Source organism: Falco punctatus, assembly GCF_963210335.1.
Source record: "Falco punctatus genome assembly, chromosome: 19".
NCBI classification, from domain to species: domain Eukaryota; kingdom Metazoa; phylum Chordata; class Aves; order Falconiformes; family Falconidae; genus Falco; species Falco punctatus.
The window spans coordinates 5,878,393-5,903,388 of record NC_137599.1 but is presented as its reverse complement, the minus strand read 5'-3'; the positions used below and the strand labels follow the sequence as shown (position 1 = coordinate 5,903,388).

Sequence of the window (24,996 nt, the reverse complement as noted above, 5' to 3'; positions counted from 1 at the left end):
CAGGCAGGAAACAGGCCAGCAAATTTTACAGACATACACACAGACACATGGAGCAACCAAACTACTCTGTTTCTCACCAGTAAACTGAAAATCATAGTTTTATTTACCTCCTGGTTTTAGCTCAGGGCAACACTGCTGGCTGGTGAAACATCAGCCCCATCACCTGCAGACAGCTGTTAAGTTTGGCTCTCGCACAGCCGTGTGCCACGTTCAGGGTCTGGCTGTGCTGCAGAAATGGAGTTAACATCTGAAATCAGAGCAGCTCAAGACCACCACCCCGGAAAGTGACACGCCATGCTGCCCCAGGCGTAACACAAGGCACATGGGCTCACGCGCTGATGATGCACTGGGAGCCCACCACCCCCCGGGTCTGGGTCCTGCAGCGGAGCGCCGGCAGCGCCGTGCTGCGCAGCAGCCGTGACTCACGATGTGTCGGTGATGCTGAGTCACTCGCCTCGTCTGTGCTGGCCCTTTCTCAGTCCCATCCACAATCCCAATGGAAACCCACAAACCTCAAGAGGAACACGCGGCAGCTTTCACCGAAGCCTGGAAAGGGGCATTTCAAAGGTAGAGCAGGTCCCTTGATCGGTTTTGGTTTTACAAGCTGGAAAGATGCAATAAACATCTGTTTGGACGGTGACCCTAAAATACTCATTCAGGCCATCAGCAAAAGGACCTGTGGGATTTCAGACACCAGCTCCAAGCGGGGTCTGCACAGACGTCAGTGTGCTCTGCCCACACGACAGCACCTCCACCGCAGCTCCTGCTGCTGCGCCCATCGCACCCACGGCCAAGCCAACAGGAACCAAACCATGGCTGGGTTCCACCCTGTGCCCGCAGGTGTGGGAACAGGTCCCACGGGACAGAAATCTTTAACACTCCTGTTCCCTGTGCCAACCCAAACAGGGTGACACGAGGAGGACACCTTCCCAACAGGGGGACGAGACCCAGGTGCCAAGATGAAGGCAGAGGTAAGGGGGGATGCCTTCCTGGCAGCGCTTCCCATCTCCGCTTGGTCCTGCCCAGCAGGAAAATCCCTGCCCAGCAGATCCCACAGTGGTCTGGACTGTGCCACAGCTGCCTGGGACAGGCGTTTGGGCACCTTCCTACCATTTTTCAGAACTCGCCTTCCTCTGCCTCAGCTGACCCGCAGCAAGCGCCGCAGTCGCTTCTCGCTGCTGCCAGGCAAGGAAGTCGAGGCAGAGGCCCCCAAAGGCTCAGTGCTGACCTTCAGCAGGAGGCTCCCGTAAGCAGCCGTAGGTGGAAAACGTGCGCTCCAACCTCACCAACCTCCACCCAGCTTCCTTCCCCTAGCGGGTGACTCGTTGGGGATATGGTAGTGTGAGGGCACAGACCCACCTCAGCACCGGAGAGCACTCCAAGCTCTTCTGGGTTTGGGTTTTTTTCTCTCATTACTGATAAGCTTTAAGGCAAAACATTGTGCCGCCTCGCTAGCGCTGCCCTTAGCGCCTCCATCTCACTCCTTCCCAAAGACTGCTGCGGAGAGGGTCCTCCAAAGCGCTCAACTCCCCCAGCCAACCAGCACACACAGATGCAGCTCCAGCCTCTGCTCCTAAAAAGCTCACTGCTCTCCTCCGCTGCCATAGTGCTACCCCCCAGGCTTGCTTATCTTCTTCAGCTATCTCAAGGCGTCATCTGTTAAAAAAAAAAAAAAAAAAAAAAAAAAGCAGCGCCCTAATTTTCCATTAAGCCCACAAAGCCCCCCTAATCATAAGGGCTCTGTGATGTGGTACACCCATTCACGACAGAGAGAGTTCAACAAAATGACCACCATACCCTTATGATTTCACTTTCTGTTGAGTTCATGACCAAGACATATATTTGGCAGCACGTCAATCAGCCAGAAGCAAAATCACACGGCCCAGCAGAAGGCTCTGCTCAGACTCAGAACTGGAGTTTAGATTTGTTTGGGGTTTTTTTCCTCTTTCTTAGTTTTCTGAATGCTTTTAAGATCTTTACTGAAAATTCTTCATGCTGGTTGCCAGGGCTAGGTTTGAACTTTTGCGATATTTCAATTTTAAGTGCTCCAGATCTTTATGCTATGACATTTATGCAATGCCCCAAGCATTTATTCAGCTGACTGAAAAACAGCCATTCCAAGCTTTAGCTGCTCTTCAGCCCTTAGCAGCAACAATTGTTCTGTGACAATAGCCTAAAATTCTGAGTTTATTCTTCCAGCTATGCCAATGCAAGTATTTTGGGCCATGTCTGAATCCTGTTTTGGCACCCACAAACTAGAGAGCAAGGTGTGGGGAGCGAAGGGAAAGGTAGGGGAGCGAGGTGGGAATCAGAAGAGTGTGGACGTGAAGAGCTGGCTGTTACGCCGGCAAAACTGACGCTCCAGATGCACAGCAGAGCAGCCAGCTGAAAAATACCATGTTTGTAAGACAATTTATTGGACCACTTTTCCAGCATAGCTCTCCACATGCTCATAAGCAACTATGCAGGCACAGCAGCCAGCAGAATAGCTAACACTGCCAATGCGCAGAATTTGCCTGATCATCATCGTACCAGAAAATGCAAGGCAGTTTGTTACCCCCTGCAGCTAAATCCAGGAGCAAGGAGGTAAAGACTATACCATGCATGAAAGGTGTTCATAACAGAACAACGGAAGTTTGCTCCAGCTGCAATGCCCTTTCAGTTCATTGGCAATTTTTCCCCTAACTCTCTGATTGACATGCCATTCTCAACCACACAAAGTACCAAGATGCCCACCTTTCCCCCCAGAATGCCTAAAATAGGATTGTTCAAGCTCACAACCAGCTTCTTCCAGGATCATAGCCTCCTTTTTGGCCAGTAAGGCCCTTTATCAATATTACAATTTTACTTACAACAGCTTCCTGGGTGGCACAGGACAGCACAGTCATTACCTTTTTTAGGCCTGTATTTTTCATTAAGAGGTTATACTTCTTCCATTAGAAAGCAGAAAGTGGCCGAAGCACTAAGCCAATGGAAATTTTGCCCTTTTTTTTTTTTTCCCCCCTCCTCTTCACATTAGAGGTGGGATTTCATCAAGAGATTTACAACCTCCCTTTGGCAAACTCGGTAGCTAGGGACCAGTGACTTCTGTTCACTAAGAGGATATGGTACATGGTAACAGAGGCTGTTATCACCATCTTCACTAACACACCATGAGCGCAACCAGCAACAACTACAACAAGCCATTTTCTTTGATTTCTTTAAAGTAAGAGGTCTTGAAATACTTGACAAATTGCACACGTTGCAACTCCATCCTAAAACTCTGCCTGCTGCCAAAGCACCAGAGAAGCATGTGCAGGCGGATATACTGGCAAAGACCACAAGCCAAGCTTCCCCCAACACATCCCTGTAGAAAACCGGCATCCTCTCTAGGAAACACTATAAAATAAATAAAAACTGCTGGGACACGCTCTGTCAAAGAACAACTTTTGCTGGGACAACCAGGGCTTGCAGCAGCCATCGACACTTCCCAAGAAGGTACGCTTGAGCAAACAAGGCAATTCACAGCTCCTGGTCTCCTTCAACCAGCAACAAGATACTACCTCACACTGGGCAGCACAGGACGATTTGACTTTTTGGATGGCTGTAAACCAAGCTTCCCTGAAAGTAATGCAGTTAAAACATCAAAGAAGAGAAGAAAGGGGGTGTTCGGTGTCTTAAATTCTTCAAACAAAACTAAGTGTTCAACGGAGAGGAGACAATTACAGCACAAAGTAAACCATTTGAAAAATTTATTACACTTGTTCAACAGCAAAGCCCTTTGTATGTGTGCAAATAGAGTAGTTTGGTGTCAAAGTGGTGTAGCGCTCACTGTAGACCATTAGTGGCACAATCCCTGGGGAAACAAGAATAGAGACTATGCAAATCAGGATCTATTGTTAAAAGGGAAAATTTATTTCACATTCCTGAGCAGCAGTGTTCCTGGAGCATAACAATTGGTGAGGCCCTTCTGCTGAGTACTGCACATTTTTATGCTCCACAGTAAATCAATATTCCATAATACAGAAACTATGTTAAATTATTGCCAGTGTGAGGACAGCAGCTCAGAGCTCCCATTGGTGAACAGCATCAATACAACACCATGTCAGAACAGGACTTATTTGGGACATGCTTTTCATTGTTCAGAAGAGTTTACCAAAGGCAAAATTTATGGAATTATTCTCCAGGACATTTAAACCTTCCAGCTCACACCACAGAGAGAACAGCACCAGCAAAGGCATGATCATGCTGCCCTCAACTTGGTCTAAACAAGTGCAGCTAGTCATCTCTGTTGCAAAGCCTTCCACTCAGGCAGAAAACCAATTTCACAATGAGATATCCAAGAAGAACTAGTTAATTTGAAGTGGAGAACTCCTTGTATCCCCATGCTCCAGCTCTCCTTGCAAGAGGAGAGATGATGACTCCTTCAGTATTTACCAAAGGACTCACTATAGACTAACATGAGATGCAAACATCTACCAAACTACTTTCAACTAAGCAACTTCTGATCCCCAGCAGTCCAAGCAGGACTGAAGCGAGCAGCCTAACAAATAAAACCTGTTTTCATTTTCCTCCTGGTTGAGCTTGCAGGAGACAAAAGTCCTCCTTTTCTCCCCCATCCACTGCACCTAGTAAGTACCCACAGACAGGAGTGAGTAGCGCCTGATATTCCCGTCTTTCCAGGAATGAAAATGCAGCTTCAGTCTCTTCACTTCTTATTGTGCAGCCGTTAAGACCTAAGGTCGGTCAAAGGGTATGTTGTCATGGATCATAGGAGGGGGGTGGTTTTGTTTAACTCTACAGGTTTTGCAGCCCAAGATCTAAATGAAACTTCAGGATAAGCGATTACACTGAACCAGGCTTCTTCTCTAGGCCTGGGAAACTTCTGCACTACTAAGGTGACCTCGAATCCTCCTTATCTGCTCCGTAACGTCCTGGAGGACAAGGAGAGTGCTTTGCAAACACACGTCTCAAAACGCAGAATGCCAGCGTGAAGTTTCTGTTCATAAATACAGCTCTGAGCACCACAAAATTAAGCTTTGCTCTGTACCTGCAGCACAAAAGCCCTAAACTCTTCACAAAAAAAGTTTTGTTCCAGTCTTTCTCACTGCTCATTAGAGCAAACAGGTTTTTAAGCTCTCACAGACGCAGAAGTCCAGAAAAAACTCATTTGTTTGGACCAGGTAGTGACATTAGGACCACATAAGTAGAAGCCACGAAGGATTTCCAGTCGAAGCAGAAGTTGTCACCAATGCCGAAAAGGGCTGGGGTGGGCAGGGAGTAAGGGCGAACTAATGGATTTTAGGGAACTCTGGAACAGCAGACAGAGGCAGCATCGATGCATAACAGCATGAGTGGTATGAATTCACCCATCAGGTGCAGTCCCAAGGCTCCCCAAGCTCCCTGCCGCCTTCCAGGGGGAAGCCAGAAGCAATCTGCTTCCCAGCCCTAGCTGGGAGCGCTGTGCTGCAGGAGGCAATCCGACGTGTGCAATCGCATCTCATGCCCACTCACTCATGGGCTTGCCCTGATTGCCAAGCCTTCAATCTGAGTTGCTTCAGAGTTGTAAGGAAAATGAAATATTTTTTTTTTTTCTGGTTTGAAGCAGAGGGAGGTCATATCCCTGCTCAAAGTAATGCTCAAAGCCTGGTGCTTCTATCCTTTTAGGAAAAGCGAACACCCACCCAATAAAGCTGCAGATATTCTGTCTGCAGCTGCGGTGCTCCGCTCCTCCACAGCTCACCGCGCAGGGGAGTTGCAGTAACACACGTACCTACACAGGCATGCCCTAACGCGGTCCCCCAGCAGACCAAGATCACCTCTTCAGTCTAAAATAGAGCAAGGATAAAGCTACACATCAATATTAAATCTGAAGGTCATTTAGTCAAGGGAAGGGGCAGACACGCTATTTCTGGCACCCCTCCAAGATAAGTTCCCTCTCTCAGCCCAAAGAGCCCTTCCAGTTAACACAGAAATAATACATTTCTGGCCTCCAAGCCTTTTATCTAAGAAATGGGATAAAATAATTCTGGCTGAAGGACTACTATATAGCGCGGGAGTGTGAAAAAGTCCAGAGAGAAACGGAACAAGAGAGGGAGAACAACAGGAGACTGATGTGAATCACGCTATGTTCAGTTTTGCCTGGAGCCATAGCGAAACACGGCACAAAGCAGTCACGGAGCATCGGGGTGGCATGGGCAGGGAGAAGGGCGTCTGCTTCTGCCTACTTAACTGTGGACAGGCAGCGCTGGAGACAGAAGACCAGGAGGCGTAAATTAAGGAATTAGCAATTATGTTCCACAGCAAAGGACGCAGAAAGGTTTCATGGCACTGGATCAAATCTGAGACCAAGACTGCTGTGTGGATGCGGGGGCAGCTGCTGGGTTCAGGGCTGGTAAGGCAGGGGCACAAGCGGTAGGAGCTTTGGGCAGAGTGGTCCTGGCGGGTGCTGAGGACAGCCAGAATGCAGCTTGCTCAGAGGCTGCGAAAATCAAGTTTTATTTCCATTAGCAGAAGAAAGGCACAATCTGCATTGTCTGGCCACGTGAAACCCCTTTTGTAACAGATGCTCCAGCGTACAAAGGACTGAAGAAACACAGGATTCAAACATCAAATGGGAGACATAAAAGACCATCTCTGCTTTCCAAGAAAGGACAGAACTCTGACCAGCTCAAAGAACCTTCCAGAAGAGCAACTCTGGCCGCTAATGAAGGCTTTTCAGGGAACTTCTCATCTCATCTGCATGCAACAAACCAACACATCATGTCACTTCCCTCCGCTAGCGCTTGCCACATTTTTCGCACCAGCGGATGTCTGTCAACACCCCTGAATTTCTTGGGCATTCCTGGCTCCTTTATCAAGTTTTCCATCAAAAAGCTCGTTTAATGAATCTGCAAGTCCCTCTGCATGGTCCCACAGAGCACAGTTTAAGAACCACTATTTTAGCCCTTACTATCTTCTGAACATGTTTGCCAGCAGCAATTAAAAATCAGGAATTTCTGCGATAACAAATTGCCAATTTAACTAACGCAAAAGTCTGCTTCAAGCCAGACCAAAGCCAGTGCCTTGTAGCTCTTTTGGGCATCACATCAGGGCGATGCAGTACCATACCATGGGAAGAAGTGTCACTGCTGAGCTGTGATCCATCTTTTCTGTTTAACTATAAAACAGCTTCATCGCCAGCTTCAGTGGGAGCTGGTGAGTTCAGGAGAGCGGGTCATATTGGCAGGACACGCACCTAACCAGTAACATGTGTACTCCCTGCTGGAGAAACTTTGATTTTGGCCTGCAAAGCTGTCCAGGAATGTCCAGCGGAATGGAGTATTTCACTGGACACAGACACAAGCGTGGGATCCACTCTGCCTCCGTGAGGCTGCAGGAGCGGCGAGGGCTGCCCCGCACACCCTCAGCGAGCAGCATGGCACGGCTAAGAGGTGGCACGAACATCAGCTGAAAAACAAGATCTGGATGATCTGCTAGGAAACGATCGAGACAAAAAGGACCGAAGGCTCCCCTTGGCAAACCGTTGGAGGGCTGCGAACTGAGCCATGTCGGTCGACGTCCTCTCCTCCACCCCGGCTGCATGCGCTGCCCTTTGGGACAAGGGCAACACGCGGTGGGGAGTGAAAAGGGGGAAAAGGTTCGTGGCTGGGGCTCCACCTGTCCCCTGGACAGAGGACTTCAGTCTCAATGCTGTCGAGCCTCCATCCTTCACCAGAACTCAAAGCACTGTAAAACAAGGACCTCCCTCCCAAACGTAGCTTTATCCACAGGAGGCCCCTGCTACTCACTGTGGGCTGACAAAGGCCTTAATGTTCAAACTTACAGATACCCTATTTATTTTCCTGAAAAGAGTACGGGGTAATTCAAACCCTGGGACAACATGCATGCCTTGGAGGGGGAAGGAAGCAGGATCTGAGTAAGTCCGCAGACTTATAAGGGCTCTGAGCTAAGGAGGCTAATGAACGCTGGGATTCCTATGCAAACCATCCAAACTGCAAATTGCCGTTTGCTGCACGAGGCCGCTGAGCCGCTACAAGAGACCATGGAGAATCCACAGTGCCTGGAGAATCCACAGTGCCCTGCTCTCGGGGGTCCTGGTGGCGCAGGTCCTGGTGGTGGCAGCTCGCCGGCCCAGCGCCCGCGTGGGGCTCCAGCACCAGCCACCGGCAGCAAAAGGAGCGGTCAGGACGTGCCAAATACAGGGGCTGGATGGATGTGGTTGGGCAGATCGGCAACAAAGCGAGTAGGCAGGTTGCTCTTTAACCAGGTTGCTGTTTAGATGGCCATGATATTACCTTCAAAAGCAACGTGCAGCTAAAAGCCACGTGAGAATGGAGAATGCACAGTTTACACAAGTCTCCGTTCTGCTTGATCATCCCAGCGTCACACCAGATTGCAGCTTTCCTTTAGATGAAGGGAAAAGCTCGTGGGCAGCCCCTTGCTCACATCAGATGCGATGGGTAACAACGCAAGTTCTCAATAACCAAGATTCTCAGGAAAACAAAAACTCTTAACTGCAGCGTTTCTGCAGTTATCATTTAGAGCACATTTATATCTTCAACACGGAAACAACCATTATGCAAAGGTGAGAAAAAACTGGCTACACAGGTTTCTTCACTCCCAAGTGTCACCAGGGGGTGAGGTGGACACCAGTACAGGCTTAGGCAGATATGACACTTAAGTGCTGCCTGTTCTGTCCCCCAACCTGCTTCTCGCAATGCTCAGAAAATCCACCTGGTTTCAGTACTTCACAAAGGAATTCCACGATACAAGCTTCAGTTCAATAATAAAATATGAATTCTCCCCACCCTCCTGTTCAGGCCATATACATATTGGACAGCCAGAGCAAAACAGACCACCAGCACATCCTGAACTCCACACAAAACAAAATACTCCTGCACTTCTCCTAGCCCTGCTGCAGCTTTTTGTAAGACCACGCTAACAAAAAAACCCAAGCAACCCAACCCACAGAGCTTTTAGCTTAGTATGTAACATAAGTTTCATATGGAACATGGCTTTTATTTCAAGTACATACGTGCACATACAAACCTTTAACTTGCATCCACTCTGGAGTGCTCAGAAGGGCAGAGAAATGAATGATGCGCTTTCCAGGTCCTTCATACACTAGCTTAAAAGTGAATGGACTGGAGAATCAACTCCTGGGTTTTCTCTCCAGTTCTTCTGGTAAGACATCCAGCATGTCCCACTAAAGGCCATATACGTTTTTGTTACCATTTCCCTCTCGACTCTTGCTGGGCTGAGCAAGACTCTGCTTTACCCTAGATACCTGGACCATATGCAATTATTTCATTACAGTGCACAGCTTAAAGTACAAACCTCTTGCTGATGTGCAACTTTGACCCAAACTCCTTAGATGCCACTCCCTCAACTCATGACCTGTTTGCATCTCTAAAAAAATACTTTTCCTCTGTTACCAAACAGTTACTAGGTCTCTAGCCATGATTTGGCAGTGGAGACAGGCTTCAGATGATAAAACTCCGGATAATGCAGAGAGTTCAAGTATGTAAGGTCACAAGTGTGCAGCCACATTTCTTCTACAGAGCCAAAAGGCATCGGCCCGCAAGATTTATAAAACATGTGAACTGTCACCGAGAGCAGAGATATGGAACTAACTCCAGGCAGGCTCTCAGGAAATCCACATCTGACCAGGAAGAAAACTAAAGACAAGACAAAAAAAATAAGAAGGGCAAGAAGCTGACAGCAGAGTATGTGTTTCTATACCCATGGTGAACTACGTGGGACCCCAATCCCTGCACTTACTTGCTGTATCACACAGGAAAACCTTTCCTGAGGGAGCAGCCGACAGTCAGCTCCTGCAACACGGCACAGCAGTGGTGGGGAGGAAGAAGGTCTTATGCCTTCTCAAAGCCGGGATCTGCTAATTCCTTGCTCCATCACAGATATACCTTTTGATCCTGGATGCGGTACTTGACATCTTTTTCTCATCTCTAACATGGCCAGAGGAGTTCTGGCTCACCTTCAAGAGTAGCTGTTACCTATGGTGTATTTATTGGGCCAGGCAGAAGATGGCTTTAGTCTGGAACGGATTTAGTATCACAGAAGAAATTCCACTGTAACCATCAATTTACTACCTCCTTTCTTTTAATTAATTCAACACATGCCAAAAAAAGCTCCCTCTGATCAAGGCAGCACACCCCTCTCCAGCAGAGTGGAGGTCGGTGAGAAAAAGCAGAACAAAGGGAGGTTTTTCACCTTGTGTCATTGCTAATCATATGGCCGCCCTCCCCAACTGCAAGGGCTGCAGCTTGCAGGCAAGTGTGCCTCTTCTGGAGCAAAACACGCATCTTACAGATACACACAGTTTAGGAGCGATTATATGGGCTTCATTTCATTTTTTTTGAGGTTGAAGAAAAAGGGAGGGGGTCAGCAGCAGGTTAACAATCCACTCCTTGTAGTAACTTGTAGGCAAGAGCTATTCTTTGGGCTTTTTATTAGTTCAGCTACGCGAGGCATCTTCTATGCAAATCTGGGGAGCAGGAATGTGCGGCCATTCGTGTGTCACGACCGGTTACATGCTCCCGGATGCTTTCTCGTTCCCTCCCTGCAGTTCAGGTTCTTCCCAGAGACACTTTCGCTATTTCATAAAGCTGGGGAGAGGTCACGCTTTGTTCAGCAGTTCTTTTTCTCCCCTTGTGCTCTGTTTTCTTTCTTCGGTGTCTCAAGCAAAAAAAACCTCAAAGAAAACCACACGACCAAAGCGCTATAGCCGTTCCTTCCCTTCAGTAATCTTGAATATGTTTATTAGCATGCCTGATCTACAAAAGAAAACATACAATCTGATCTACAGCAGCCTACATCAAGAGGGTTTTTTTTGCCCTTTTTTTTTTTTTTTTTTTTTTTTCCTAATCCACCCTTCCCCCAAAGCTCCAATTTCACAGCGACCTTGCCAGCCTGAGCACTGGAGACCGGACAATAATTAGTTTCAAAGGAAATGGCAAAATTTCCTAGATAACGTTTGCAGAGAAAGTCCCTATGCAGTGGGGGCATGAAGTCCAGCAAGTTTTCAAAATCCTGCCATCCCTTCACAGCCACCTCTGCCTATGTAACATTCAATTACGGGGAAAATAAACGAAACAACACTTTCTTTGGAAGGGAATGCACACAAATGCGTGAGCAGCGATCCTCAGCCCTGGATCCATCACCGGCAGGACAGATCTGTTCCCACCGTGCAGGCAGGAAACCCAAAGGGAGCCGCCTTATCAGCACCACTCTGTCCCTCCTCCCTCTCCCTGTTTTTTCCTTTGCTATCTCAAGCAGACAAATGTGGACAATATAAAACCCTTTCCAGAACAAATCCCAACTACACTGCATTGTTCCCTATGTGTATGGCACCATCCAACCCATTTTTTGGTTGGTTTTTTTTTGTTACATTTTTTTGAATGATTTATACAAGGCTTGAAAATATCCCAAACTCAAAGGCACTCCCTTCTGTCAGATGAGCTGCTAGGTGGGACACGAGGTCCTGCACCAGAGAACACCAAGCGCACTAAGCTCCTGCTTTACCATGAACACTTACTATGGAGAGATTTGGGGGATTGCTGGTGTCACTGTTTAACCCCAGCCAGCAATTAAGCACCACACAGCCTCTTTCCACTCCCCAGCTGAAACCAGGACAGTTGGAAATTTACTGTGGTTTTTTTCTAGAATATGCAATGAGCAAGAAAAGGAGGCGCAGGAACACTGGTTGCTGCTGCGGTAGCGCGTCCTATCCCAATGTTGCGTGCTAAAGCAATCTTACCGCTTCCAGAGTCCACCGCTGGGCTTTGGAGCCTGAGACCAGCTGCAGCAGATCCCAGCCTTAATCCTTCAACGTGAGAAAGGCGAGAGCCCCGATCGCGGGGGGCGACCGGCTGCTGCCGCCCACTGACAGGTGTGGGCTCGGGAACCTGGACTCGTGACAGAGCCTCAATGCTCCCCTTCATGCCGGGCATTACTGGGACAATGAAATCACTGTACAAAGCTTTGTAAATAAAGTTCCTCTTTGTGAAAGTTGAACTCCGGCAAGCAAGCGCTGCAACCCAAACCCAACCCCACCTCCTGCCAGTGCTCGGACAGACAAATCACAACCTCCAAGGCTCGCGCTGCTGCCCTGTCCTGCCTCACCACTGCCAGAGAATTCACCGTGCAGCTCTGGTTTGAAACCCACACCACATAAATTTAAAGCCAACAGCATGTACATTTAAAACAAGACCAGAGTTACCCCACTGAATCCGATGGGTAGTTTTTGGACCTGATAAATTTGACGAAGAGGAAGAGGAAATAAGTCTGGTCACAATTCAAACACTCCTCTGCAAACACTGCATAAAGGGGCTGCGCAAATATGTTTCATAAATAGGTCAGAGAAATGAGAAAGCGAGTGACAGACAGATGGCATGGCAAAAGGAGACGAAGAAGAAGGGGGCAAGAGCATCTAAGCCAAGAAAGAAGCGTCCAAGGAATTCTTCAACGAAATTCCGGTTCAATTTCACAGTCCCATGCTCCGAAGTTGACAAGCAGTACACACAAAGCGAGAAGTCCGTTTTAGTTTGGGTGGGGACCCTGTACTCGCATCTCCAAGCACAAGATGCTGTTCACCTCCCAGCAACTCACATTCAGAGGTGTCAACGTCTTCCTGGGAACGGAGCCAAAGTGCACTTATAATTATGGACTAAAGGACAGCATGAATTTAGGGCACACTACCTTCAATCTTCAGCAGAATTCCCGCTGGCGTCAATATAACCTTTGTGCAAACTTTACAAGACAACTATCACCTGTGTGCATTAAAGGAAATTATTATGCCAGCACATTTAGCTATCTGTCAGAGAAAGGGAGGCCTCACTGCTTCATCTCGTCTTGTGACACAATCCCAACACATCCCTCTCATTGCAGAACCAAGCATGTCAGAACTGCAATGCCATTTCAGTGCCTTCTGTAAACGTTTGGGTTTTTCCAAGCCTAAAGCTCCACAAATGAAAATAAATGTATTTTTTTTCTTTTTAGTGTTTAATTGTTTAAAGATAACTCTTTTTTTAAAAAATAATCTTTTAACACTCCACAGCTGCTTTCCCAAGCCATCGGTGTGGTTCTCGCACACAGAGCAGACAAACTGCATCCTAGATGATGAGCAACTGAAATGGGAGACCAGGACAGGAGGCATTTTGAGTAGTTTCTGCAGAAACAAAAATCTAAATAAACCTTGACTGAAAAACAAAAAAGTAGTAAGACACACCACTGACAGCAAGACGGCTTACTTGTACTGACAGCAAACGAAAGCATGAAAACACACTTAACAGTTCTGACCATATTTAGGAGTGACAAAAGACTACAGGCCAGAATTACAGTGTTGGGATTTCGATTTTTTTTTTTTTAAGGGAAGAAAGATGCTTTTGATTCACTGAGGAAAGACACTGTTGGAATTAGAACACCACCACGAAAGCCTTGTCAAAAAAAAAGGCAAGTGATCCATTCACAAGCCAGAAAATTTTACAGAAAAGCCACAATGACAACAGACTTAAAAAGCCGTCACATCTCGTATTCAAATCTGAGCTCTCTTCAGATGGCAAGAGGCAACAAGATCACATCCACAAGCACTTATATTCGCTACATAGCTTCCTTCCCAACCCAACAGGCAAGGGAGGGAGCAAGAACTGATGGTTAAAAGATCAAACTAAGCAAATTCAAGCCAGAAGTTAAGAAGTGCTTTTGAAAATTCATTCTAGCCCAAGCAAACAGAATTTACTCAGCTAAATCACACAGCCTCTAAGATGATCTCTTCTTACATAAATGATCTCATCTGGCCTTATGAACTAAGGCTACAGAGGGGAAAAAAAAAAGTTATCTTGACACCATTTCTCTAAGCTTTCTCCTCCTTTTCCTGCCAGTTCTTTCAATATCATTTTGTCTCCTTCCAGCCGCTTCTCTGTCCCGCTGCCCAACGCATTGCACTGCTCTATCCATCTCAGCCTTGTCCTGCTCTTCCAAGGCCAGCAGCTGGAGGACCAAGATGCACTGCCCGTACACCCTGTGTGCTCACTCGGCGAGCGTTCAAGCAGAAAATAGTTTCAGTCCTAGCAACGTGTCCCAACCGTCAGTACCCAGCAAGTACTAAAAGCCTTAAAACATTCAGCCGCGCAAACTTTGACGTGGTGGTTTTGACAGACAGAACTAAGTGTGTGGATCGCATAATGGAATCAGCTCCATCACAGAGTCTTTAATCCAAGGATTTAATTCTAGCTTCCATTAAACTCTCCCCCAAAAGATGCAGGGTGTTGAGATGCCCTCAACTCACTGTTATGCACATCAATGAAATGAGAATGTGAAAGATGGATGGACATGGATCAAGAACAGCAAATTTTGGTTACTACAGGTTGCCTAAAGGCACATACAGAAAATAAATTACCAGATGGCAAGGATCCAGCAGAAAGCACTGACATCAGATCTGATGCATGCCACCTTCTTCAAAGCAAGCCCAAAATGAAGAAAACTGGCAGGCAAGACTCCATGCCTCACGTGGATGTAACGACTCCCCTCAATTCCTATCCACCCCCCCTTTTTCAGCAGCTAGCAGAGAGCATAGATGGATACCTTACTCTGGCAAATCAGTCTCTAGGACAGCCCACCCCAGCTCAGCATCATCCACGCGCCTGGCAGCAAGGAAGGTCCGCTACTGAAATACCTCCCCCTTGAAGGAAGAGATGCTCAGGCAGGCAGGGGATGCACCTACCTCTCAAGCTGGAAACGGTGCTGGAAGGGGGCATGATCTGGGTGCAGCTTACACCTCCTTCACACATTATTAACAGAACAATAAAGAAAATAATTACATTTGGGAAGTCGCTACTTATAGCATGTTGGCACATGTGTTACCAGGACAGCTTCAAGCAGGTCTCTAAGCTGCATGTCGGGGTTACAGTCCTACAGCCACATGCATGGGGCATCCTAAAATACCTGGGCCAGGTAAGACTTGAAATACAACTGTGTTCAAACGTAGCCAGGTTCTTAAAAGCAATCCTCCAGCAGCTGATTGCTTTTAAGAACCTTACCAAAAATATAATTTAAAGACCTTTGTCAGAAGAGACAGAAACCAGGGTCATGTAACCTGTTAGGTGTCTGATTTATTACAGGTGATCTGAGCAGGGACAAATTCAAATAAGTAATTAGAAAACAAGGAGGTGGAACAGACCTGGAACAAGCATCTCTTCTTGGAGCTACTCCTAATACGCAATCCCAGTGCTTCACCACTGCTTCAGTCATTCTCCCAAAGTCCCAGTCAAAACTAAATGAATCATATACCGAGAAAAGAACAAACAACCGAAAGTGTCCCAGCTCCAATTCACTGGAGAATCTGATTACTCAGATTGTCCTGCAGGCAGCAAGAGGCATGGTGTGACAGAGGTGACACAGCTGTTGGACTCTTCCTACTAAATCAGTGTTCGGTTTTTCCTCAAGCACACACAGAACAACCTATCACAAGCATCTGTCTCCCTTTCTGCTGCTCAGACTGTTGACAAAACCAATAGCCTTTAAAAATGTATTTAGTAATAACAGAACATTCTTTTTTAAAAGAAAAATTAAGCTTCTCTATTGATTTCACAAAGCAGGAGAAGAACAGGCTGTGCCCATTTTCAACTGTTATTACAAAAAACATATGTAAAACCAGAAAAAGCATTATCTAATTGCAGCGATATAGCATCTCCACATCTGCTTGCCAGACACTTCAGGTCAGGCTTTACTCAAAGGTACAGAAAGTGGGACAAAGGTGGGGGGAAGGAGGGGGTTAATAAATGGTAAAATTCATTATGCAGCAATTCTGTTCAACCACCTACTAGTCAAAGATGAAGAGTGCTGACCATGTTTATTTTCATCTTTCCAAGCCTTCAGAAGCTCCTGCAAAACCTGCACCTGTCTTGAGACAAAGCGGAATAATCCTGGGGCAGCAAATAAAATCTGCCATCCTTCTTTCCATGCTTCAGTGCTTCTCCTGGTTACATTCTTTTATAGGGCAACATTCCTCACTTCAAGATAGAGAAACCGTAATTACTTCCAAACAGCAAAGAATCCTGAAGTAACTATTGTAGACTTCACAAGGCTAGTGGGAATACAGTCCTCAGTGAATACAGCTTCAAAAAGCACACTATGCCCTCTTCCTCTTTCAACTCTAAAATAAGCCTTAAGAGGAAATCTGCCAAGACAGCGAAGAATAAGGCCACCTGTTCTGCTAAGTGAACGAAAGGAAGCGACAATAACCCGCTAGCAAAAGCACAAAGATAAAATGTTTTCAAAACTTCCCTGTGATGCTGCGTGAGCCAGGAACGGTTCTCAAGGACTCGTCCCTGGGAATGAAAGCACCTCTCAGCTATCCAGTACCCCCCCACACACAAAACAGCGGTGGGAGCTCCGGAGGTCCCAAGAGAAGTTACTTGCAGAGTAGCTGCTGTTACTTCAGCTGCTTTGCTTACCAAATTCAGTCCTTTGGCTGACTGATATTAATTACCAGTGGTACGGCAACAAAGGCAGGACAGCCTCACGGCTTCTGGAACACGGTATTATGCCAGAGTAGTCAGATCCAGTCCCCGAGCAGAAGCAAGAGCTCATTGCTGCCTCATCATTTCACTAGAAGTGACATCAGTTACATCGGCCCAGTTACCACCTACATGAAAATTTAAAGATGATCACCAGAAGAATCAGTTCAGTGCTCCGATTGAAGTGGTAGCTGAGATGTGGTCACCAGGTTTCTGGTCAGATCAGTAAAGCGATTCATACTCAAAAAAGCGATTCGAGTTTTCCTCCGCTACCCAGGAGAGCCATCCGCAGCTATTTTTAGCGCTCTTTGCCAGCCCATCCTGCAGCGCGCATCCCAGTCGATGTATAGAACGCTACAGCTGGCACAGGGCAGCACGCACAGCAGCCTGCTCTCAAACCTAAGTAAATGTTAGCTGAAAGAAAGTTTAAAGCTTAACTGCTAGGTTAGTTAATGTTTGTGTAGTGTTTTCATCTTGAAAACACTACATGTGCTAAGCATTATCATCAAGTCTAAGGAGAGCAGACTTGGCTCTAGTAGAGATACTAGAATTACATACACACAAATTAAAATGTTTGGATACTTTCCAGAGCAGATCATTCTGAATTTGTCTTTCTGCTTGTCAGTACACAGCGACATGAATGTCTGCTTTTTGTAGACATGGTACAGAAATCCACACAGCCAAGTTCCAACTCTAAAAGTAAATGAAGTAATAGGAAAACTCGTTCCTGCATGGCAGAGAATTATCCTTAAAACCAGGAAAAAAGCAGTTTAACTTTTGTCACAGGATACCCACAGAGCTACAGAAGTCTCATCTTTACAGCCCATAAAGTTTTTCTGACCTCCATAGTGAGTCAGCACAGCCCTTCCATGGGGAACTTTAGTGAAAGAAAAGCCCTAAAAGGTTTAACCAAAATGTTACATATAAATATTTATGTATAGTTAAGTTCCAAAATGAGGTTCAGGCAAGAAGCAATGAAAGCAGCTTATAAGCGCAGACAGAAAGCACGGCAGCCTGATGGAAAGCCACAGCAAGCAGCTTTCTTCAACAGAACACCCAAGCCCAGGTCTCCCTCCTTGTACCTGACAAACCCTCTATGGTTTGCAGGGAGTTTCTGGGACAGAGTTAATTCTTTAATCAAAAGTTTATTTTCCTCCAGATCTTGTAGCACATCACTGAGTACTCACATGTCAAAAGCCTTTACAAAATTTGAAGGACTTCACATTTTTCTTACTCTTAATGAAAAACAGCCCGGCCAGAGTTGTGAATATTGTCCTTGTTACTGTGATTTGTAAGTCTCAAGATACTGGACTGCTGCTCCCAGTGCCTGGCAGTCGGATTGCCTACCGCGCCTGTGATGGGACGCCAGGCTGCACCCGCTCGTGCAGTAGCCCCTGGCCACTCGTGTGTTCTGTGCAATCATGGTTTTTTGGGTTTTGGGTTTTTTGGGGTTTTTTTTTTTGTTGTTTTGGGTTTTTTTTTTGGGGGGTGGGGTGGGGTGGGGTGGGGTGGGGGGGGTGGCGGTAACAGTGCTATCCCAAAGTACCAAGGGAAGAGGCAGAAAACATCAGGAGGCATGCATTCATCAGCTGGAACAAACAGGGTGCTTCTGACATGAATGCAAGAGGGCAGGAGGGGACTGCAAGTTTCAGGGGTAAAAAGAAGAATCAGTTCTGCTTTACAGGAGGGGAGTTCTGTCCCATCCCTCATGCCCCCCCTCCGCCTTTTTTTTTATTATTATTATTAATATAAAGCAGGAAAGGAATGTCCTTAACAAAAGGTGCAACATGGCAATCACTCTGCCCCAGCACAGAGGGCCCCTCTTCATCCTTATCGGAGGCAGCAGGGCAGAGCCCAGCCTTAACGGCAGCCACAGCCTGGCCGGGCAGGCTCCCGCGGGAGTGGCACAGCTCGGACCACCGGGAGAAGACGTCTGCTGACTAAGGACGACTAGTTGGACAAGCAAGGCAGCACCGGGGCTGAGCCGGGCTCCGAATGTCACCACCGGTGGCCACAGCCCCGGCAGGGAGGCTGGGAGGGCATGTGGGCACCGCCAGCAGCGCAGGGAAGCCTGGGCAGGTCCTGCTGGAGAGCCGGTACCCCCAGGGTACCCCCCCCCCTCAGGTAGGTATCCCCCAAGGCTGGCAGGCTAAACACACCCTGCAACACGCCTGGCACCCACAGCTCTCAAAATAGCATATGATATGACTAAATCCAGGACTAACCTTGGTCTAAGAGTACAACGGTCAGCGCGCGAACACAAGGAGTGACGTGGTACATGAGACAAGCAAACGCTGGGACACAGTTCAAACACCAGTCGAGAGAAAATCCAGAATAGAAAACTGCAACCTTAAAGAGGAGACTGCTTGCTGAATGCCATCAGCTAGTCTGCTTTAATTTAACTACCTGTTCCAACTGAGAGGGACATTAATCAATCACCTCCCCCGTGCTTTATTTTCCTATAGTCTTCTCAGGCATTTTTAATATGGATGGTATCTCTCCCTCTCAAAAAAACCACGCTAACTCTGCTGGAGCTTGCAATCATACCTAAAACACTCCCTGAAGTTTCACCTTAAAATGCTATAACACAGAAAATACAAGCTCAATTTTTATGTGACAAGTTATTTTGCTGATTATGGAACCTTTTAAACATACTCCCAGTTCTCAAATAAACTAATCGCCAGGCGGCACCCAGCAAGGCAGCTCAGAGCAGCCCCAGCCCTCGCCAGGCGAGCGATGCGACTGGCACACCCCTGGAACAGCAGCAGCCGTCTCTCCAGCAGAAGCTGAGCAGTTTTCTCGGAATGAGAGAGGTTGAAATCCACCGTTAGGATTTATCTGTGCCAGCAGGACAAGAGGCTGCTGTGTGCAATTGTCTAATGGTTTTATGCATTAATCTGTTCAAGAGAAGGATTATATTTAACATTAGAAAACAGCAATATCTGCACATCCCCATGCCAACTTTCAGCTTCTGAAATTCCACTGCTCAGGCCAAGAGCCCCTCGACTGTTCAGAGGAGCAGGGGAGCTCATACCCTCAAAACAAGGCAGAGTGACTCTGGTTAGGTGACACACCGTACCTGCCTCGGGCGCTCTCCCATCCTAAAGCAACGCAGAGGTCTCGTCCCTCCACGGAAAACACAACAGGGCAAGAACGCACACAGCCACTGCGGAGCAGCTGGCATCTGCAGCTTATATTCCAATTTATCTCACCACAGCCGTTCACATGTTTGAATCCCAGGTTTATGATTCAAGCCTTTACCACTGACAGAGGGAGCTATCCTTAACCTGATGAGAACAAGAAGATGTTCAAGTATTTGCAATCACAACAAAAATAAGCAGTTGCTGAGGCCGTAAGCCACAGCTGCAAGAGTTACCAAGATACTAATGCTAATTTCCCTGAAAAGGAGGAAAAGGTGTGTACTAGCAAAGAATGTAACAGCTTTTATACATTTTCACATACACCACACCATGCAAGACAGACTTAATAGTCTGAGCATCCAAGTGCTTGTGATACCATTTAAGCATAATTCTCTACAAAACAGCTTCACTACAGACTTTGGTGATTAAGAGGGGAAGAGCTGTGAAGTAAAATCTTCCCCATGCAGTAAGAACACATATGAAGTCTCTCTCCCATACGGACTCTCAACTGTCTAATAAGGAAATTAAAAAGTACCCATTAAAGTTTTTCTTCACTTTCAGAGCAACTAGAACAGAAGCAGGGGACCAGCTCTACCTAACAGCTCCCAGTACTGCTGGGGAAAAAAGGTGAACATATAGCTTTAGGACATTTGGCAAGACATGAGCAGGAAATAAAAGCAACTTATTTCAGGAATGATCACAAGCACTTTCAGCCATAAGAAATCATCCTCCCAACGGCAGCATCCAAATCACGTGCTTTGTGCTTCCTGCAGAAGACAAATTCACGCTGCATGCATGAGCACACTCTTCCACACAGAAAGGATATGCTACAAGTTTAAGGGGTGTTTTAAATTAGCCATATACACATGATTTAAGACTCACTCAAGAGGTTTTGCTAAAAGAACCCAAACCACGGAGTTCATGACATTCTCAGAAACGAGCATCAGCTATTTGAAGTTCGCCGCGCAGCGCGACCACCACGGGATCAGAGCAGCACCGGGACGGGGCTCACTGCTGGTTTAAATCTTCTCTGCTCTGTTGTTCTTATGCAATAGGGCTCCAAAGGGTCCCAGCCCCGAGGTCGGGAAGGAAGCCAACATCTGATCAAACAGTGTATTAACCCCCCCCCCCTCCCTCTTCCAAAGGCTTTTCTTTCCAACACAGGCTCAAAGAAGTGTCTTTTGGTACATTCAGCTGCGCAGTTCTGCAGCACGCGAGAAAGCTATTGCTACAGCACAAGGAACGACGGTCAAAAAACAAGCTAAAACCTGACAAGAATTGCATAAATGCACCCAAGTTGTTTCAGTGACCAAGCAGCCTGAGAGTGCGGCCAGCAACAACGCAAACCTGAGGGTGCAAACAAAGGGAACCCCACGTACTCTGCTGCAGGGGGGGCTACCACCAGAAGGGTGTTCGGATCAAGCATCGTGAGCCTTTGATACCTTCCCCAAGGAGCCATTCCCTGTCCTTCAGTGGGAGGAATGTTAGACCAGAGTCAAATGCAGAGGACAACCACAGCTTTGAGTGAACGGAGCTTAATCTGTGCTGGAGGTTTGAGTCTCAAGGAGGAATTTGTTAAATTAAATTCATCGCTGTTGAACTCCAGCAGCCTGACACACCATGTACTTCCCAACTCCACCGTAAGCTCCTCCTTCTAGAAAAAGAGAGATTGAGAGGATACACAGATGCAAACCCAAGTGGAAGCTCAACGGGTATAAAGGGAGACAACGTTTTGTTACATCTTCCAAGAATTGTGTCTTCCAGGACGTGTAATAAAAAACTTCAAAACCACTCGACGGCCACTGCCGCTCTCCTCCCACAAATTCCCACATGCAGAACCCACCCTGGTCTCTCTCACCTACCAGCTGCACCCACATTCAGAGACTCCCAGGCAAATCACCAACTTCAGCTGAATGCCCTCCAGAAAACACCACCAGTGGTTTTATTAACTCCGATTTTGACAGGCAACATTTCTCTGCGTCAAGGTCTTCGCTCTGCTCCCTAGGAACCAGAGATGTCCAGTCTTTAAGTGTCTTTTTGCCTAAAGTTAGAGCACAGGTATTTAGCAGAGATGGCATCTGAGACCAAGAAGAGGACTGACTACTTAATTTTGGGGTTTGTTACGTGTCTCCCAAAAGGATGCAAAAGAACTAGCTCTCTCCCGAACATCAGAGCAGTAGCAGAAAAAGGATTTTAAAAAATGGACAGAATTTTAGTAGAACAATGTGTTACTAACTGGGCCATATTTCAGTGACTGCAATAAAGAATTTCAGAGCTACGGTCTAGGTGATCTTATTTTAAAAGGTATACAACTTCAAAGCAATGAGATATGTTCTGCCGTGAAGCAGCACTGAACTTGGCTGGCTTCCCTACTCTCTCCTAACACAACAAAGGAATACTGTTCTTCAGCAGCAGACAGAAAATACTGGCACATATTTTCAGGGAGACACCTGTTAAGACTAGAAAAGCTTACACCGAGTACAGCAGAGGCAGCCACAGTGGCCCAACAAACCTCACAGTTTCACAAGGCCAAGGGAAGAGGACAACCCTGCCATCAAGGCTCCAGATGCCACCATGCTGACTTCTTTCCCATCCCAAGTTGCCCCCTCTTTCTCAACTTGATGTAAATAGTTATACAGACAGCATAGATGCTTTATGTTCACCGGGGAAGAGTTACAAGAGGATGCTTAGCCACACTTCGCAGATGAAGTTCATCTCCCAGAGCAGCATTTCCCCTTATTTCTCTAAGGAAAAAAACGAAAGGCTGCAAAACACACTCGGGCTTCGGTCAAGAATTATCTGTACTTACTCTGCTTCAGAAAGAAATCTCTGCAAGTAAACTATGCCAACTATTCCTGCTAGCACACTGCAAAAGCCTCATCCTTGAGGAGCTCGGGCAAAAGGCATGCTCATTATGACAGCAACTTGAGACACAGTAGATGTATAAACAATATATCCTCTTCTACTTAAGAATGCATTACCCTATACCTTCATAGTCTCCAGTCTGGAGGGAGAAAAAAGGGGGGCAGGGACGGAGTAAGGCCCACAGGAACTAAAAAGCAGCAGTTACTGATTCTGAGAAAAACTTTCCTCCTCGCAGTCACCAGTCCAGACTGCTGATACATGGCAATCCAGACTTTGACCTTCATAAGGCAGCCAAAACCTCATGATTAATATCCTTTGATACACAAAAAGGCTGACAAAAGTCTAGTCTGTCTTATAAACATAGTCCTAGATAAAACTTGTAAATGCACTCAGTTTAGTTTATTAAGAGCAAATTTATTTGCACCTCCTTAACTCCACCTGCAAGCTTACTAAGCAAAACTTACAGGCTGTTTTCTTCTTATTGACAAGTCTGATCTCCAAAACCTACTTATGTAACTGCTCTGTGCTTTTGCCATAGCACGTTCTAAAACTAAGATAAAATGCTAGCAGTGCAGAAGCCAGGCTGAATGCTCTACTACCTGCTGCAAAAGCTTGTCCCCAAAAGCAAGGCAACAAACTGACATTTGGAGCAACAAGGTTAAATATTCAAATGCCGCCAGAACTGACAGGACAAGTCCAAGAGAGTAACAAAAAGCCTTAATCTATCCCACCTTCAGCTTTCTGAAATAGGACCAACAACCAAATAGCCCCTATCACCACATACCATGGATGTATTGTCATGTGAACCAGCTCTGCGGTCAGTGTAAAACCCACACGTATGCAGCTGTGAACAGGTCTTCGGGGCTGCACACAATACTGCTCCATCAGCAACATCATGCAGAGATTGCAAAGTCCTCAGAATCTCCCAAAGGCAATCATCTTCAGGCCTGTGTGCAGAACATTAAACAAATCCACGCAGCACCAGCGGCTCCACTGGCCAAGCAAGTCTGGGGCAAACTCGGTTCTATTTTTCTTCAGGGATGCGGCAGGTTAACAGGTCTACCTGCAGCTTCCAACAGCAAGAGGAGAGATGCTTGGCTGAGACGCCAAGGCAGCAGAAGCCACAGGAGGGTTGTGCTGCTTCACACCATGCTAGTTCCGACAGCAGCGCTTACCAGTGATGGTGAGGTGACAATTAAGAGAAACCTCAATGCATTTCTGAGAATTAGAAGTTAGAAATAAGGAACACCCAAAACAAAGACTACCGAGCTCTCCTTCAGCAGGCTACCAAACAAACAAACAGTTTTGCCATGTTCAAGTATATTACATACCGTTATCCACATGAAGTTACAGCAAGTTTTAGGACAGGTGTTAAACCTCATGTTTCAAAATTTAAAAGCACCTCTAACCAACATAAGCGAAACCTACCACAACGAGCAGATCCTCCTACTTAGGTTTTACACTTTCTTTTTAAGCACACAGAAGCGGCTACAGAACAGCGTTCCGCAGTCCAGCCCAACTCCCTCTGTGCAATGAGACAGACATGCAGGGAAAGAGCAACACTGAGTTTGGGGTGTGAAGAAATAAAGCAGGTGGCATTGTTGGTGACTTGGCTGTACTATGAGCAACTTGTCACGCACATCAAAATTTCATATGCAAACTCTCAAAACATGCTTGTTTTTAGCTATTAACCTGTACCTCCCTTCCTGCTCTTCCTAAAACCTGCTTTAATAAAATTATATTTTGATCACTTTCAGACTTCAGATTTCTGCTTCATAGCCAATGAACTTAACCCCATCTGTAACTAAGGAGATCAGAGCAAGGGCCTCAGAAGCAAACTGCTGGGATGTAAGCAAACACAGAGACTTCTTTAGAAAAAGTCCACTGTATACCACGTGCGCACTGCGCGTACACACACATGCACTCCAAAACGCTCAGACATCTTTCAAGGCTTTCACAACTCACTATAAATTCATACAAGTCACTCACAATTCCCTACAGTTTAAAAACCCCAAACAGCTAAAAAAGACTGATTGTACCTCAGCACATGAAAGAGAAAACAAGACCACTTGTACTTCAGAACAGTTGGATTCAGCTACTGTTTGGTAAACGTACTGGCAATTGCATTTATTCCTGTGACTCAGGGTTTCCACAGCCTGTTTCTGATCCCACCGCCACCTGAATTACCCTGCAGTGCATCCCAGCTTTCTTTTGGCCTGTTCACACAGCTTTACGTGGCCACGGTACTTCAACTCGTTACGCTGCTAGTGATTAACACAAACCTGCAAAAAGCAGAACACTTCGATTCTTTATAAAAAAGCTACGCAGAATGCAGTATTAATTTAACCTCATTTAGATAACTGAAAGATTCAGCATTTCATTCTGCGTAAGACGCTTTCTACTATGTTGAGGCAGCAAGCAAGGAATCAAAACAATGAGTTCACAGCCACATTTCTGGTTTTCACATAGAC

At 46.5% G+C, this 24,996-nt stretch overlaps 1 protein-coding gene and 1 long non-coding RNA gene across 7 annotated transcripts in view; both read right to left on the bottom strand.

Moving 5' to 3' along the window:
- Positions 1-24,996, bottom strand: part of KANSL1 (KAT8 regulatory NSL complex subunit 1) — a 101,928-nt gene that overhangs the window by 41,004 nt on the left and 35,928 nt on the right. The gene's annotated exons all lie outside the window — the stretch shown is intronic.
- LOC308055554 lies at positions 3,002-17,961 on the bottom strand. The gene is made up of 2 exons (XR_013924559.1): positions 11,762-17,961; positions 3,002-10,778 (listed from the first exon to the last, which is right to left on the bottom strand). It is a non-coding gene; the product is annotated as an uncharacterized lncRNA (long non-coding RNA).